Raw genomic sequence first — 18693 nt, 5'->3', positions numbered from 1 at the left:
GTTCTTGTTTAATTATTTATAGTATTTTCCCAGAGTGACTTGGGAACACTTAATATTGTTAGTTTACTTGAATGTAAATTCATGAAACTTACTGAGGAGGAAAGCCGCAGCTCTCCTTACAGAACAAAAACAGAAAGTGGACTGGTTATACTGGTTTAAAATAAATCTTAAAAAGAATGCAGAAACCACATACTATACCTGTTATTTAAAAAAACTTGATAAAGACAGTGGTATAAATGTTGCCTGCATAATTAAAAATAAGTGATATTGCTGAGTATTTGAGTTAATAAAATGTTTATTATTTTTATTTTTCTTAATATATTTTCCTTAAGTAGGTGAAAATTTCTTGTCTTCAAATAAATGTGTCAGGATATAGATGTCTTTGCATTCGCAACAGTCCATAGTAAAACATCATTTAAGAAAAAAGCAACATACCAAAAGTAGACTGAAGTTTGAGCTGCCACAGATGGTGGGTCATTTCCGAACTTGGCCTGGTGGGAGGGAAAATGTCCTGCAGATAGCCAGGTGGCAGACGGTTATCTGATGTCCGTTATATAAATGTGGGATTTAATAAATTGCTATGAACTTTATTATCATCCAAAAAAATAAAATGTCAAAATTACTCTTTTGACTCAGAAATCTAGCTACTTAGTATGTGCCTTTTATCTTGATATTTCTTTTGTGTAGTTTTAGAGGTATGCTTAAATCTCATTTTATAATTTTTAGTCTGATTTTGAATTAGGATGTTGGACATCACACATTTGGAAATATTACATTTTCTTAAAAAAAGAAACATTGCATTTTCTATTTCCACATATTTAAGAATTAAAGTCCAAATAATGATGGCTTGAGAAAAATATATTTTCATCCGGTGTGTCCTAAAATTAAAGCTCATTAACACATGACACTTAATTTGATTGACAGCTGTCTAGGAGGTGACATTTTAAGGTGGGCTGTATATATGTGTTAGATTGACTATAAACGTTTTGTAACCGTGTTGTGAAAGTCAAGACTGGAAGTAAAGTTTTTAAAAGTGGGTCATGTAACTTTTTAGTGCGGAGAGGGAAGATTTGCAATCACCTCACTGCCGCTCACATTTTAACTTGCTTGAAGGCTAGTTTTTGAGGTGTGCATGCATGCACATTTACTCCTGGGGCAGGCCGCCAACTCTCTTAGTTTTGATGAACTGACAATAAAGAACGTATCTTTTGGATTTGTGAAGATAGTTTGAAAAAAGAGCAAAATGCATAAATGCCTTCTGCATTGCACCATCGGTCCTGATAATTATAAAGTTTTAAGCAACTCTCGGAGACCATATTTTCGGATAAAACATTGATTTTTCCGTTGTTTCCACAATCTCTATTGTAAGAATGTATTATTATTTTACCCTGTACATCTAATTTGTATCCTCTGTTACCTGCAAGTGCAACATCTTCTCCTAACATCTGTTGACTCTTCCTTTGAAAAAGTCACATCGGGATGCTTTTGTGTTTTCTCTTTTTCAGAATTTATGCCTTTTTCTTTGTCAAGGGTAGTTAATTATGGCATTTTGCAGTGCAGTTGATTAAAGAAGGCAGTTTTAAAAGATAAGTCTGTAGTCAATGAAGGCTGCATATCTCCCATCGACTTTTTATTTCTCCTCTAAGTACATGATAATCCACTTAAGTCTGTTTTATAAATCAGCTAAAGAAGTATAAAGAGAAACATGAAAGAAAAATTTGAAAAGAAAAATGTAATATTTGCAACAGAATGAACAACAAATTTACCTTTCCCCCCTTTTTCCTCTTTCTCCCCACTTGTAAATGACTGGGAGAAAAACATGAGAAAGAACAGAGAGAATGCCAAAGATGGTTGCCACTGGCACCAGGATTGGCATCAGACCCTCTTTGTTTAGCTCAGGATGCCTGTGATTTGTTAGTTGGCATCCGCATTGCAGTGTGGAGTGATGTTACAATATATTGACAATTTCCAGATCTAGAAATGTCAATAGTCCTCTTGGTTATTTATACAAGATCACATACTGCATCTCTTCTGGAGGATGAAATAAAGACCAACATATAATAAAGGTCCATTGTTGACCAACTTCCTATGCTTCTCTTTTTCCCTCTTTCTCTTTTGGTTCAACCCACACTATTTTTTCTTTCCTCATGCCCAGCAAGCAGCCTCATCTTTTCTGAAATGTGGAAAGAGTTACTAGAGCTTTGACACAAACTATAGTGCTACACATGCATCTGATATGGTTTTGGGAAAAATTTATGCATTCTGAAATAATTTTTGGTCGACAGTTCATTAGACTTTTGCATCACATGGCCGCAAGGCAGTATGTCCCCTAAAGGTAGATCTCTTTGTTATTCAGCTTCTTCTATGCATATACTCTGGTTGACCGCAATTTAATCCATTTTAATATTTCCTTATATTAGCAAAGGGTCCTGCTCAATATAGTTGTTTATAAAATTACGTGCTCCCCCCCCACTTTACCTAAAATGTACACATCATTTGGGACTAACTGGGTTTAAATCCATAAAATCATTTGACGTTATTGATTCAGAGGGCTGCGCTTCGGCTGTTTCGTTGCTACAAGAACCGCCATTTTGTTTGTGAAGTGCCAGGCGAGGGGGAAAAAAAAAGGCAGACACTGTGTTTGATGCCAATAATGGTTGCCAGTGGCACCGAGGTTGGCATCAGACCCTCTTTGTCTAGTTGCTGAATGCCTTTGATTCGTTGGTTGGCATCCGCATTGCAGTGGGCACACTGGAAAGTTTTTGACAATCCCTGAATGAAAGCTGCTTGCTTGTTTGCTGCAGCAAACCTTAGTTAATATAAAACCTTTTCTTTTTTTAGGTTTTTTTTTTTTTTAAAGATTGTGACAGATTAAAGAAAAAAATAGCTCTAAAGTGGTCTCCATTTTCCCTAAGATATTAAAGATGTCCAATGATTCTTGGGCAGGTGGTACCTATTCCCCATATTGTCTTTGTTATTGCATTCATGAAAGCAAAACAAAACAAAGCAAAACAACAACCAGGCAACGCTTGCACAACACACCTTCCTGGGACATAAGTGTCCTGTAGGATGCAGGGTGTACTATGACAAGTGTGTGGAGGACAAACCGAATGTAGTGCTATGTAAGGCATTCGTTATGACTGTTGCTTTCAGTCACATACATCACTGCTTATTTATCATGCAATTTCTAGTCCCTTCAGTTTCCACACTTCCAGATTTTATAGTAACAAGTTGAGAGGACCTCACTTTTCTCTCCAGTTAGTAATGTGTAACAGGGTAAATGTTAAAAAAAAAAAAGAAGAGAAACCCTGAAAGAGGAAACCTATGTGTTAAGGTGTGATATAAATCAGTCATTCCAGAATTTCTCGGTTCTGCATCAAAATGTTGCCACATTTTCAGTGCACAATTCTGTGCACTGGGAAAACCAACCAAAAGGCTAAAATAATTTTGGTTGAAGTTTCCTAGATAGTTAGCATTAATATTGCTTTCCGGTTAACCACCGTTATCTCGTTAATTAATAAGAAGGATTAGCAGTTCTACCCAAAGGGCTGCACAGAAGGAAGTCTGGCCTATGGGAGGCCTTGAGTCGCCAGACTGTGTCCTGTCTGAAGGAGAAAAAGGAAGGGGGTGGTGGGGGGGACGACTGGCCTTTCTCTGAGGCAGGGAAGGGTTTTAGAGAAAAAGAGAGGTCACAACACAGCAAGAAGTTTAAAGATCTCAAGAGATAGTAACTGTTGTCATGTATTTAACAGATTAGAGTTTAAACTAAGTCAGCCTGACTGATTTTTGGACTGTACTTTGCACTTGGTATTAAACATGCTTTGGAGAGCTAAAAAAGAGAGTCCAGAAACCTCATCGCTATCCTACAAAAGTAGTTTCCTTTAGCCGTATTGAACCCTTAAAATTGTGGCCCGTTGTTGGATGTCAACTTTTGTTGCTTTATTGTTAAATGTTATAATAACTGAGGTACAATTTGAAGTTGCAGAAAAATGTGACTTGTTTACAGGGGAAGTTGTAATCATTATTATTGTTTTTGAAATAGAAGCCTTCCTGGTTGTCACATATCATTAGTGAGGAAGCAAATGCTGAGACTTATTTTCCTCCTTCAGTTACTGAGTTTCAGAATCCTTTTGGGTAACAATTATTTCTTTATGAAAAGCTTAAGTAGATAATTGTTTGCAAGTTGACAGTGCATTTAACATTTTAATAAATTTCACTTCATTTGCAGGTATTTCCCATTATGGGAAAAAATAAGCTTTCATAACTTATTAAAATGAGGCTGCTGTCTAGGATGATTTGGTGTGCTTGCATTGCGAAATGCTCTGAGAACATAAAGTCTGTGTGCAGGAAAAAATACTTGGTATGCATGTTTGATTTAGGGGAACACTGTTAAGTTTTCCCCTCTACCATCCTGTCCTTGACTGAACTCATGAACTCTAGTGCACATTTGTTTGCATTCTGGCTCGTACACAATTCACAAGATAAAGAAGGGCTCTTATTGGCATGTCTTGCTTCTAGGCTTAATGAGACCTTTGTGGGAATGTATATTGTAAGATAAGATACTTAGCAATTTTCTCGCTGATAAGAGGAAAACACAGTCTCAGGGACTAGAAGTTCATTCTCTATGCCATGAGGTCCCTGCCACAAGATAGCTTTGCCAGACAACTTAAGAGTTAAACTCTGAGGCCCCAGTTACCAGCTGGGGAAGCTTGGCATCTGTGTTCTGATATGGCAAACTAAGCTCTTGCATTGCTGTTAATATGATCTCATTTTTCAGAGGGAAAGGGGGAGGAGGGGGGAAAGGGGGGAAAGAGAACACTCATTTGTTCCATCAATTATAATTTTCAAATATTTTGAAAAATATATAGTACCCATTTTCCAGAGGCAGCAGAGGTTGGTAAAATACCCTACTGACAGCATTAGGCATCCTTCCTCCTCATGTACACAGCACTACAAATATTGCAATAAAAACATTTAATTAGATTATGTGTTTGAATTTGCAAATTTAGTGCACTCTGTCTGTTGTGTGGTAAAATAATTCCAAATAACTCCATATGTATAAGAACCAAAATAATGTTCATTGTTCAGAAATCATGGTAATGTGGAGAGACTGTGCATTGCTGAGACAGGAGATGATGATACAGTCCCCTGAAGGATGGTTTCCTGATAGACACAGCTATAGCATATGTGCCTGGAAACTTAGAGCTGGGCAGAAGCCACTTAGAGAGGCCACCTATTGCAGGGCTTTAGTTCTTTAAAGTTTCTGTTTTCTAAAGTGGTACGCAAGAAACACATATACATAAAGGTCATATACATTTGTAATAGATTTGGTAGGATTTTTAAAATTTACTTTCCCCTAAATTTGGAATTTAGGAGGAAGCTATGAGAAAGTTAAAGTTTTAATCTTCCATTAACTTTGGCACTATAACTTGAAAGAATAATTGAAGATATCCAACTTAGTAAGGTCTTTCTCCTCATAAGCTTTCATTCTGCTAGATTAAGCTGAAAAACTAAACCAGTAGGTTTAAAAACTATGTTTGTTTTATTACACTCATACTCTTGTCACCACTGCTGACCAAATAGAATTTCAGCACCTGAAGAGGGAGGGACCCAGTGGAAGGCTGAGTCAGAATTCTTTGGAATTCTTAAAAATTGAGATAAGTGAGTTTTCATTTCTGCATCAACACTGACCTATAGATGCAGGAATAATAATTGCTTTGTTTGAAGCTTCAGGTTTGCAGAGAGTGGAAATAGCCCATGAAACACTCCTTAAAATAGGCAATTACTAAATATCTGAAAATTATGGGCAGAATAAAGGGTGATCCCTTGCATTGAAACTTGCTTTTGGGTAAATGTTTCTCTGTAGTTTATGAAAGAATAGCATTTTCCAGTTTGAAGTTGATGAAAGTAGAACTTGCGACACTCGAGGAGTTTTTTCTGTATATATGCTAAGGCAGAGGGAATGATTAGCCAACATAATGTTCAAAGCAAGTTTTGCAACTTTTTCCCCTCCATCCTTGTGGAGGAGGAATAATTTTAGAAATCTCAAGGACTAGTGGTTATGCGATCGGAAACTCGAGTTATTACGGCTGCATGCCTCAGTGCCAAGCATAGCAAGAAGAGCCGCTTCCTCTTGATCAGGCTCACTTTTCTGTGGCAACGTGGTATGTCATCTCATTTTAAAGTAAATTCTTAGGTCCTTGAACTCCAATTATGCGATGTGGTTAATTTAACTGAATTCAGTTGTTAGGATTTGGCATAGAGAATAAATCATCAAACTGCAGAGAACTTGTGAAAAGTTAAGTATGTGTAGTAAGGAGTGAGTCTGTGGGATTAGCTTGTATTAGACTGAACGTTACAGGATGTAAAACTAATGGGACTTGAATGGTTGGGCTTTTTGGTTGTTATATTATTCAGAAAATTGGAAGAAATGGCTACCAATTAACCAATGAGGTGGAAAGACCTTGAGGCTGAATTGAAGGCCACACATAAAAAAAAAAAAAATCCTCAAAATTTAAATGAAGCAATGTTCTAAAATGGGAAAGCAAACTATTCATGTGCATAAATATATTGTTTATAATAAAACACTTAAATACACAAGTCTCTCTCTTTATGATGATAGTTTAAGCAGGACAGCATTGATGAATCACAGACAAATTAAAGAGCTCTGAACAAGAACTATATAATTGAAAATATGGGGTGATGGATGAAGTAACTTTACTATCAAAAGTTGCCTGGAGGTTGTATATTTTCAGAATCCCATTTTAAGGCAGTTCAGAGCATGTAGTAAGTTATTGATGAAGCACAAATCAGTCAAAAATGGAATTTGTTTAAACAAGTGCAAAATAACATAAGAATTGCCTTTGAGGAAAGAATTCTTGAATGCTAAATATATGCAGTTTTAAAATGCTGGTTAGCTTTAACTCCATTTTTCAAAATAGGAAATTGAATACATAGTATTCATTGAATTTTGAAGTATATATGTCTCTCATAAAACTACATAATAGCATTTAACAAGCATCAATTAATATTGAGTGACACTAACACATATTCTGATGCTGAATAAACTTGAAACTTCTTTCAAAAACCTGATTTTCCATACTCACACTGAAAAATAAATAAGTGAAGAAATATATTGGTGTTAACAGGGAATGGTGGAGCTTAGGACGAAATTCTAATCAAGAGCACAGATGTTAAGAAAAAGTTGTTTGAAATAGGGTGTATTCTGTAATTCATGTGAGTAGGGGATTACATTTATGCCTATGTTAATAACATGAGTATGTCAATATGAAGTCTATACCCTTCTATTAGTGAACTCTAAAGTGTGAAAAATGTTCCTGCTTAGGACAACTTGTATTTTATTATTCTGACATCTGCAGTTTCTGGATGGATTACCTTAAATTTGCTATGCTATGTTAAAAGCCTTGTTTTATGAGGTCGGTCTCAGCTTCTGGCCTTGGTGTCAGGAACCCTGCTACGTGATGCAACTTGCCTTGTTAGGTTTAATTGACCAAAGCTGATGTGTTAAAACAATTCATTTGCGCTGTAACTTATGCCCTGGCTAAGTTGCTACCTGAATCCCTTGACCTTGACTTGTTTGGGTCATGAAATGGCTGCAAGCTGGTTGACCTTTCTATTGTGTAGTAATGTCACTGTTTCCTCTTATTCTTTTATGGTAATAGCTGACAAAAAGGCCCCAGCCCTTAGTTTACACACCAGTGGATTCAAGGCGTCCCTCCGCAGTAGCTACATCTTCTGTTTGACATGGTCTGGCTGTAGAAGTGACTTTCTTTTGTTTGCTGACAGTGATGGGGACAAATTTGCAGCCCTCCTTGCTACAATAAGTGGGGGTTAGTATTCTGGAGTTGGAGGGATTTAGATTTACTCTGCTTAGATTTGCAGTTTCTGTGTTTTATGATGGCACATATCACAATTTCCTTTTCCACACTCTTGTGAGGTTGACTTTTCAGCTCTTTATATTTATGGTTTCCTTAATAATTACTTTTCAACATTTTCAGCTGTTACAATAAAAATATTTTATTGTCATAAATACAGGGTAAAAATGGTAAATTTAGCTATGTTTATGGTTACCAATGTGTAAGTCCTGAAACAACGGACTTTTAAACTTCATGCTATAAATCTTTGTCTAGGCTTGGAAAAATCTATATACTAGACATGTGGGATAAAAACAAACTTTTTTTACACAAGACGGTAATGCTATAACTTTATGCATATCATCTTATAATTTATGTTATAGTTTTAGGGGAAGCCTATCCTTTGTGACTTAAATAGCTAAATTTCATGACATAGTAGAGAACCATTTGTAAATATGAAGATTTTATTTCTGGGGGGACTTTTGCCAGCATGTACAATTAACTATTTATTCAAATGAATATAAAAATTGTTTTTTCTACTCTTTATGAAAGCCTCATATGCAAAAATAGAGACTTTTACCTCCGTTCTTCTCTTTTGAAGCAGTGAAATAATTTTATTTTTAAAATATTGGAGATGCCTTCTAAAATGTTAAAACACAGATATTTTTATCCTACCAAACTTTTCTTTGCCAAATAAGACATTATAGTTCATGATTTTTCCTATATTTGCCAGATTAAATATTTAAAATCCAAGCTGTTACATTTTATTTTTAAATTATTAGAGGGAAAAGGAAGTTTAAGTTAGAATGTACGTTTCCTTACTTGTGTGTTGCATACTGTTTATACGTGTGTGTGGATACACTGGCAGATGAGAGACAGTGTGCCACAGGCACTAGAACCTTGGGGAAAAAGCACTCGATTTTTGTATTCCCATTTTAAAAAATATCTGAGAGTAGTGGATGAGATGTTTTCTTTTCTTTCTTTTTTTCTTTTCTTTTCTTTTCTTTTTTTTTTTTTTTTTGGAGGGGAGGTGGTGGTGTTTGAAACTATGTTTTTCCCTAGGAATGTTCATAAGATTAAGGAATTTAAATGCTTTTCAGAATTAATCATGTTGATAATCCAGCATTTTAAGGGTCAGAGGAGAAAGTGTGAATAAAATGCACTGACTCTGAATTTAGCCAGTAGCTTTGGTTTTTCTCTCCTCTCTATAAAAACCAATCTAGAGTCGAAAACATTTCTTTTGCCTTTCTGCTCATTCATTGTCTTCCTCAGTGGTAGTACCAACATAGTTTGGGGGTGGATAATGGGTTATATGGCAGTGGGACTGTGATATGAGAATTGCAACAACCCCTGAGCATTTCAGAATGTCTGCAGTTTTCTCTAGATATCTGCCTCAGTTCTGTTAATTTCTTGGACCACAGATAACACGTGTGTGTGGAAGGGTGGAGAGTTAAGAAGTAAAGTTAGAAAAAAAGAGAAAGGGCTTAGATCTTGCAAGAATTACTTAAGAAAGGTGACTTTGAGGAGTAAATAACATGCAATTTATAATATTCAGATTAAAAAGTAAGTAACATGCGATTTATAATATTCTGTCATCCTTTGAATTTTGGATTGCTTTTGGAGTTGAGCATATCTCCCTTCTTTCTGTCTTTTTTTTAATGGTTTTTGTAGAGCACAGAAAGTGTCTTAGTTATTAGTTTAGGATACTCTAATAAAATAACATAAACTGGTGGCTTACAAACACTGAAATTTATTTCTTGAAGTTCCGGAGGCTGGAAGTCCAAGATCACGGTGCCATCATGGTCAGGTTCTGGTGAGGGTCCTCTTCCAGCTTGCAGACTGCTGACTTCTCCTTGTATCCTCACGTGGTGGGAAAAAGAGTGAGAACTCTCTGGGGTCTCTTTTATAAGGGCACTAATCCCACTTATGAAGGCTCCACTCTCATAACCTAATTATTTCCCAAAGGCTCCATCTCCTAGTACTTTGGGGGTTAGGATTCCAATGTATGAGTTTTGGGGGGACACAGACATCCAGTTCGTAACAGAAAGTATGTGCATAGAATTTGACATTTGGGGTTCTAGTCTTGGCTCTGCCCTTTATCAGCTTTGTGACTGTGGTTGAGTCACTTAAGCTCCATGTGCTTCGATTGCCTGTTTTGTAAATTTAGGATTAAAATGCCTTCTTCCCAGGGCTGTTTTAGGATTAAGTGACGTAATTCATGTGAGTAAAAGCAATAGTGTTAATACTAGCCATTATTACCATATATGAAGGAACTAGACTTCCACAGAAACTACCCAGTAGTGAAAAGAAGGAATGATTGAATGTTGAGGCCAGGGGTTATCAATTAGTTTTTATGTATCTCAGGTGATAAGACACTCCAAAGAGAAAACAAAAGTCCTGCTCACAGTGGTGCGTATAAATATTTATTAGTGAAAGCTCTGAATGAACATGATGTTAGCAAGCTGTGTATAGTTTAAAGACCTATTTAAATTAGAAGTACTATACAGTTTTAGAAACCTTTTGTCTCAGATATATCAGAGAATAAATTTCTTGAGCAATCTAGGCATATTTGAAGGGAAGGAAAAATAATTTTATCAGTGGCTCTCTGAATAAATAACTTTGGTGTCAAGTAAAGGGTGTCATAGCAAATACTTATAATTCATTGTACTCTAATAAAGTAAAACTTTCATGCATAAAAAAATTAAATTTGGGAGGACTACACTTAACATTTTAAGTTAGAGTGGACAGAAGTGACGATGATGTGGCTGGACTAGATCGGCCCTATAAAAAGAGCACACTGATGGTTTTTAGACTCTTTTTTAAGTTTGAAAGTGTCTTTATTTTAAAATGATCCTTAGTTGAGTCAGAACCTCAAACTGTTTCACTGGTTGCATGAATTGTTTTGCTTTTATTGCCATTTAGCTCTTCTCCTTTGTCACTCTTTCCCATTCCTTCTTTATATGGTGTTAACAACGTTAAATAATTCAAGGAGCTCTAGAGTAGTATTTATTACTTAAAGTGATTTCACTTTTACTGAGAACAATGGAAAGACAAATAGGAAATGGTTAAAACATTTACTTCTTGCCAAACTGTGACATGGAATCTCAGTGTTTGACTTTGGTGGCTCTGGCTGGTTGCATCTGTGTGGTCATGGAACCAACTTTGTGGGCTAGATCCTTGGAGGAAATAGTTCTGGCACTTGGTTCTCCATGGCCAGCGAATTGCACCCTTCACTCCCTTGCCATGGCAGGTTTGGAAAGTGGAAGGATTAGCCCATATCCGCAGTCACTGCCAGGGAAACACCTTAAATCACACGTCACGTCGATGCGGAGTAAAAGAGCATCACGTTCTTTTACATGAAGCCCTTTATAATAATGTTTGTTGTATACCTAAGGGTTCTAGTTCTAGCCAGGAGTTAACAGGAAAGGTTATTTTACTGTTTGTCCGTGAGTTAAAGGGTAACTATGATGTGCAGAAAGCAGAATCAAAACATTGATTAGCTTGCTTAGATTCTGGTACATAATTTTTTAGTAACCTGTGGCATGCCTTTTCTTTTTGAGAACATACTGGTGTTCAGTTGCAATTCTGTTTAGGGGATACACAAAAATCAAAAAGCATGTACATAAAACAGAGGACATCCAAAAATTTTTAACACTTAAACTAGACTGTTGATGGCAGAAAGATTTGGTATTATGCCTTTCTAATGTACTTGAAATGCTTTGCTTACACTTAGGATTGAAAGTTCACCTGAAATGGGAGCATATACATGGTTCTGAAATGCTGGTTGCCTTTCATAGCCTCTCAGAGATGCTTACATATTTCTTTATTCCTGATGGTAAAGCATCAATGTTTTAGGATATGACTTATAGTTATCATATAACAATTTCTGTTCTATTTACAGTCTCTAAATGAGGGAAAAGCAGCTTATAGCAATATGAGGATCACTGGTCTTACAATAATTAAATAGACTTGTTATACTACATTAATCCCTTTTGGAACATTTGGAATGACTTCTTAGTACTAACGAACACAGCATTAGGGCCTACAATTAATCTGCTTTTTGTATCCAACATTTGTATAATATAAAACATGTGCATAGAGAAACATATTTCAGGTTTAAGATGAGTTCATGGGAGGACAAAATGAAATTATATTGTTCTACTGAGTCATATGAATATAATGCCAAGTACTAATAAAATATGGAATGCATTTAGAATCAGCATAGGTAGACAAATTGTTTTTAGTAAGGTTTTGGTTTTTGGTGAATACCATATTTGGGCTCTCAGACATGATATCTAGGTTTTTGATATCTAGATATCTTTTCCCTGATATCTAGGTTTTTGTATGTGACACACAGATATATGCAATATGAAACAGAAACATTTGTTTAATATCCAGGAGGTTATGTTAACACCTATGAGCTTGTGTTTCTTGGTATGGATAAAGCTATCTTTTAATCCTAGAGAAAATGAAGTAGACCCAGTTTTAAAGTCTAGTCCAGTCCTGTTCTGTAGTTCATATACATGGTTTAATTTAACGATACATTCTGCATTGATTGTTCAAAAAGCATCATTACAGATTTGTTGAAGGGACTCCCGAGTTAGGATTGTGTTTACATCTCCTGTTGTAGAAGCCCCATGGGGCATAATTTCCTCCTCAGTGTGGGCTCCTTTATTGTTGTTGAGTTTTTCATACCCGGGGATGTGAAGTCAACCTTGAGTATTACAGTTACCAGGAAAATATTTCACGAAAGATGGAGTATTAGTCCAATTCTAGGACAGATTGCATGCGTATGTACAGAGGACTATGGAAATGCTGAAATTATTGAGTGGTTTGCAGCCATTTTAGACCATGTGCCTGGGACCAGCTAACACATTGTCAGGGAAAAACATGATGTAGCAACAATATTAGATCATGCAAATGAGACTACTGAATAGTAATAGTTATGGGCAATATTTTGGAAAACACTGATTAGTGACAGTTTTATTACAGCAAATGTATGTATCAAGTCCCCAGATTTCATTGTAATGCACTGAAAACAGATGTCAAAGTGTCCCAAACAGAATTTCATGGTTAATCTACATATTGCATGGAAAGTACAAACAAACCATTTAGAATTCTGTTATTTAATCCTTTTAGAAGGAACAAAAATATACAATTTAGATTTACTCCATTCTTTCTTTTAATTTCAGTTTTTTGTTTTCTAGGGGCTGATGATAAATTTTTTTGTTTGTATTTTCTTAAGATGCATATGGGAGAAGACATATCTGCATATGGACATGATTTTACTTAATGTACTTTGAACTGTAAGTTTCTGAACATAAGGTCTTTGCATTAAAAAAAGAAAAATTAGGCTCTAGATAATTTAGTGACTTTATGATGGAATTACCTTCTTCTATTCCTTTGTTTACTGACATGGAGTTGCACTCTATGCCACACAGCGACTGAAGTAGCTTGCTGAAGTGGAAGAGAAAAAAATTGGTGGCTCTATTGCTTGCAAGTGCCTGGGAGACTTTGTGCCTCTCAGTGACTCAGTTTCTTTATCTGTCAGGTAAGAGGATTGGCCCAGAGGACATCCACTATCCCTCTTAGCTCGGGCATCCTAGGAATTTGACAGAGAGCAATCTCTTTCTTATTAAGCAATATTTCATAAAATTTAGCATATTCTTGTTAAATTTGGGATTTTAATACATTTTGTTTATTAAAGAGAAATAGAAAATGTGTAACCTGACTCTTGAGTAATGTTTTCATGTTGCTCAATGCAAAGTCCAATAGTCAAATCATTTGGTTCAATCCAGGTAAAAACTTGCTTTTTTAATAAAGAGGTCTTTAACTAATAGAATTTTAGAGCTTGAAGAATCCCAACAGATATTCTCACTTTAAAATTTGGGATACTGACTCTAATACAGACCCAACGCTACTTTGGTTAAGTTAGTTTTATGCTATAGGGCCAAAATTAAGCTAAATAAAGAAAAGTGTTATTTTGTGAAAAGGAAGCTGCAAAATTTTTAAAAGAACATATAAGAAAAATCTGGACTAAACATCTTATATTATCATTTGTAATTTGTTGAAATAAATTGATTGAAGAGTCTAGTTTCTTTTTTTAATGAAGTTATTCTGAAGCCATGGTCTTCATGAGAATGCCCACCTTTCTCTTTTTCAGTGGATGGAAAACACACTAAATTATAGTCAACTAACATAATGATTTGATAGTGGTTGGAAAACAAAAAGGACCCATTAAAAATATGCTGCCAGATTTCCAGTAACATATAAGGTTGTGTAGAAATTGGTTATAAGACTTTTTTTTGTAACTTAAAGTCAGATATTTAAAGAAAAGGTGGGAACTACTTATCAGGAGCTGTTGTAAGTTCTACTTCTGGGTGTCTACAATTTTCAGACTGGTTTGATAACCACGATGTCTTCATTTTCCTTTGTGTGGTGTACATTTCTCATTTCAGCTAAAGAAAATTTGGGGTTGTTTTTAAAGTTTAAAACAAACGTATACCTTCATATACCTTCTTTTACTTAAGAGATGTCTCTAAGCATTATTTCTTAGTTTAATTTTTAGAAAACAAAATATATTAAATTCACAAGGGGAATTCAGTTTCAGAAAGAAATTTTCAATGAATCTTTTTTTAAGGTAAGATTCTTTTATAACATCAAAGACTTGTCTGTAATTTATGTTTGGAGTGTCCTATAATGTGCTTATGTAAGTCAAAGCACCCTAGAATAGAGCAGGGATTAATAAGTTGAAGCAGAGATATAAGCAGTATTAGCAAAAGTTTAATATCAGTTATTGCTAGTAGCTAATTTCTAGTTTGATGGTTTATGGGGGAAGTTTTGAAAGTATATTTTAAAGGCATAATTGCAGATGGAAAAAGAGATGAATAAAAGATTGGTACTATGCAAGTATGTGAAACCAAAAATCAATGGAAATGTTATGGGAGCACACTATAAAATTGACAACATGTATTTGTTGAGTGGCTGAATGAATGAATATAAATTATTTAAAGTGAACATAGAACATTAGGGACAAATCAGATTACAGTCACTGAGGTGTAATATAAGGGAAGCTCCTCAAACTAGGAAAATTTGCTTTTTACTAAGACTTGTTTTCTTTCTTTTGTATCTGCATTGGTGACTAGTCATAGTTTTAGAAATGTCGTCTCAACCCTATATATACCTTAAATTTCAAAAATGAGTAAAATAAAACCATTTGAATTATAGTGCCCATATTAGCAATAGAGCATATTCTGGAATCATGCTCCAGGTTTAAATGTTTGTTTTATACTTGCTATGAAGTAGTATAAATTAGTTATATTTTCTAAGATTCAGTTTCCAGAAACTCTGGAGTGAGTATGGATTTTATTTGGCCGTTGTGAGGGTGAGATGAGAAAGTGCTTGTGAAGTGCTTAGCACCACACCTGTCTTATTGTGTGTGTGCTGTAAAACGTTTGCAGTGATTGCTCTTTCAGTCAGCTACTGGCACAGTGCCTGCACACAGTAGGTGCTCACTACTCATTTGTTCAGCAGATGAATGCTCACCACCTTTATCTGAGCATTCTGGAAAACTTGGACTCCCTTTTGTAGGGCAGAGCGTTAAGGACAATGCTATGTCTAAATTGGGAAGAAAAATATTAAATTTGGCAAATTTTCAAATATTGTGGTTCTGTGACAAAAAATTTAAATATTGTGGTTGCTATGTAATGTCTTAAAATCCATCCTTAAAGTGAATGGCATAGCACCACAGCAATCACAATGCCCGTTTTAGTATTCGTGGGCGACTTAAGGAAACAGCCTTCCCCAGGAGCCTAAACACATGGTGGATTCCTGTATACATTTCTTGTTAGAATATGGTATAATTTACACTATCCACTATTCATAAGACCTTTCATTTGGGTTATAAGAAAATCCCAGACGTAAACATAATTGAAAACAAAAGTGAACATACCTATAACTATTGCCTAGCAGAGAGTACTTGAGGCAATGGTATTTATGTATGCAGGAAACCGACTTTAAAATTCCAAACATTTTCATGGGCTTGAATGGTGGTGTATTATTTTTTCCTTTATGTTTCCAATAGCACTGAATTATTGCCCTACAAATAAGGTTAGAAGAAATATCTCAATATTATGTATAAGACTATTCTCTGAAGAATATTTTTGACTATTTGGTCTTATTCATGAAAAAGTTACATCATGTTAAAAATCATTTCACTGATTATATTAGTATGTTATAAATAATATGTTACAACTAACTCTTTGGAAAATAATTCTTACCTTGTTATCATGCATTTGACTTTCCAAAGTGTGTGTGTATGTATGTGTATATATTTGATTCTTTTTATTTTAGCATGTGCTTATTAATATGATTCTGCATATGTAGTCAAAGAAGTAGGCATTTATAAGTTTATTAAAATGTATCTTCCAAGGAAAATATAGAACATTTGGGATAATGGTGGGAAAATGGTTGAGAAATGCATTTATGGAGTAGGAGTGTTATACTGAACACTGCTTTCAATGTTTTAAGCAGGTAGGAAAAAAAATAGTGAAAATATTGATGGCTTCATCCAAGTAATTTACAAGCAGAAAAGAGAGGGTAGGTCACTTGCCCTGTTCATGAGAAACAAAAATGCCAAAGACAGTTGAACAAAGTATACAACTAACTAACCCTCTCACCAATTACTATATATAGTTAGATTTGCTGAGCTTTCTGGGAGGAGACCCTGTGGGACTGTAATGGAAAGGTCACAGAGAGGAGGTGAGTCCTAAGTGGAGTTTTCTCAGGGGTTGTGTAACAAAAACAAAACAAAATTAAACATAACCAAGAATCTGCTTCTTACATAAATGAACTCTATTTGGCTATGGTATATACTGTACTGAGAATATTTGTTTCTTTGGTGACAGATTTAATGATTATTCAAAAAATTTGTTAATGAAAGAATCTAATAGAAAGTTTTAACCCAGATGCTAAAATACTCAATATCAAATGGCTTTGATTTGATTAATCTCTTTTTTTGTTATTGGATAATATTAAATTCTGATATCCAAATTATTCATATATATAGTTTAGCTCCTAGATTTCAGTGTATATCACATTGTTTAAAAATGTTTTTAAAGTACCTTTTAAAATTAAATTCTAATATTTTAATTGTTTATAATCTTGAACAAAAATTGTCAATATATACTGGTCATTTTCAGTAATTTGTTTTAAGGTATTTTGTACTTGAGAAGATAATTTTATAGGCAGTTTAAAAAATCCAGGAGGCAGGATATTCTGTAAAAAATACTATATTTAAAAATATTCTGAAGTTAGCTCAATTCAGTTTTGGGTCCAGTTTACATCACTTTCATTATTATTATTATTATTTTAAAAATCAAGGGCATCTTCTCAACTCAGTAGAAAAAAAGAATTTTTTCTGTGTGATGAGCTATGTTTTATTGCCAGACTAAAGTGTTTGATCTGATGCAAAATTATACTTTTATTGCTAAAAGCAATGGGCTGACACAGTGACACACCCAATAAAATAACACCCAGTTTTATACATTGAACTTTCCTAATATATTTTGGTCTCTGTAAATGATACTTATTCTAGAGTACAGTGTTTCCTCATAGGTAATTACAGAAAAAAAAAGTAAAACTACGGTAATCTTGTGACTACAGCTATATTATGGCTCTTTAAAAGTAACTTTCAATGTTTTAACATCACAGTACCTAACACTTAAAGATAGAACTAAACTTAGTGTGTGAAATTCTCAGTTCCTCTATACTTCCCCTATTCCCTCAGCTGAATAAAAAGTGAATATAAATTCTTAGAGGACAGTGATCAGCTTTTCTCATTTTCATATTTCTCTTCCCCTTGTTCTCCATAAAGAGATATATGGTAGGTTTTGTTGATTGTATAGTTCAATGTCAACTATGATGTGCACGTGTAGCAAGTCTATGATCACTGAAATTTAAAAAGAAATCTCTCAGTTTGCCACTTTATGATGGCGTTTTAAATCTATTCTTTTTCTACAAATAAGCTACTTAGTCATTCAACAAATATTCAGTGAATACCTACTATGTAACAGGCACTGTGCCAGGTGCTAGAATTACAATATAGAGAAGACAGACATTTTACTAATTTTACAGTAGGGAAAAACAATTTAAGAAGAATTATCCAATTTTTATTGTTCTTTTTTCTTAACTGAAAGTATTGCTGTTAAGTGCTTAATAAGTTATGAAAAGAATAATGGTAGTGATTATACAAACATCATCTGAAGGAAATGACTTATAAAAACTTGTTGCAATTTCTGAGAAAATAGTGAGATCATGAGAATGGATTTTTCTGATGAACAAGTATAATTTTTTTAATCTGTATGACAAAAAAATATTTTTTGTAGTGTATATGATAGTGACAAGCATGCTGTATGACTTCTTGTAGCATGCAGCTTTTCTTGCAGGAGATTGAAAACATGTCAAGATGCATTTCTGGACTCTGCCTTTTTCTTCTCCTAACTGAGCAATTGCACTCGGCTCCAAGCAGCTTTTGGACCATCTCATTCAGAACTGAGAAAATGAAGAAGCTTGGAGGAATAGTAAATACACATTGGGCTGCATGATGATTGCACTTAATGGAACAAATAGAAGGATAGAATATGGCATTGGGGTACACCTAATCATTTTTCTGACTCCTCAGATATCGGCAAACTTATCACAGGTTTTGCAATTAACAAGTCAGTGTGGTGGTATCCTGTCACTGGAGACAGTGACTATGAGTGCATGGAGTTGGAACTTGCTGGAAGGAGCCATGAAAACAGTGTCAAAAAGTTGGGAA

At 34.8% G+C, this 18693-nt stretch overlaps 1 protein-coding gene across 20 annotated transcripts in view; it reads left to right on the top strand.

The window, feature by feature from the left end:
* Positions 1-18693, top strand: part of NFIB (nuclear factor I B) — a 428232-nt gene that overhangs the window by 214138 nt on the left and 195401 nt on the right. The gene's annotated exons all lie outside the window — the stretch shown is intronic.

The sequence above is a fragment of the Microcebus murinus genome, chromosome 12 (assembly GCF_040939455.1).
Source record: "Microcebus murinus isolate Inina chromosome 12, M.murinus_Inina_mat1.0, whole genome shotgun sequence".
NCBI lineage: Eukaryota > Metazoa > Chordata > Mammalia > Primates > Cheirogaleidae > Microcebus > Microcebus murinus.
This window is presented reverse-complemented; position numbering and strand designations above follow the sequence as displayed.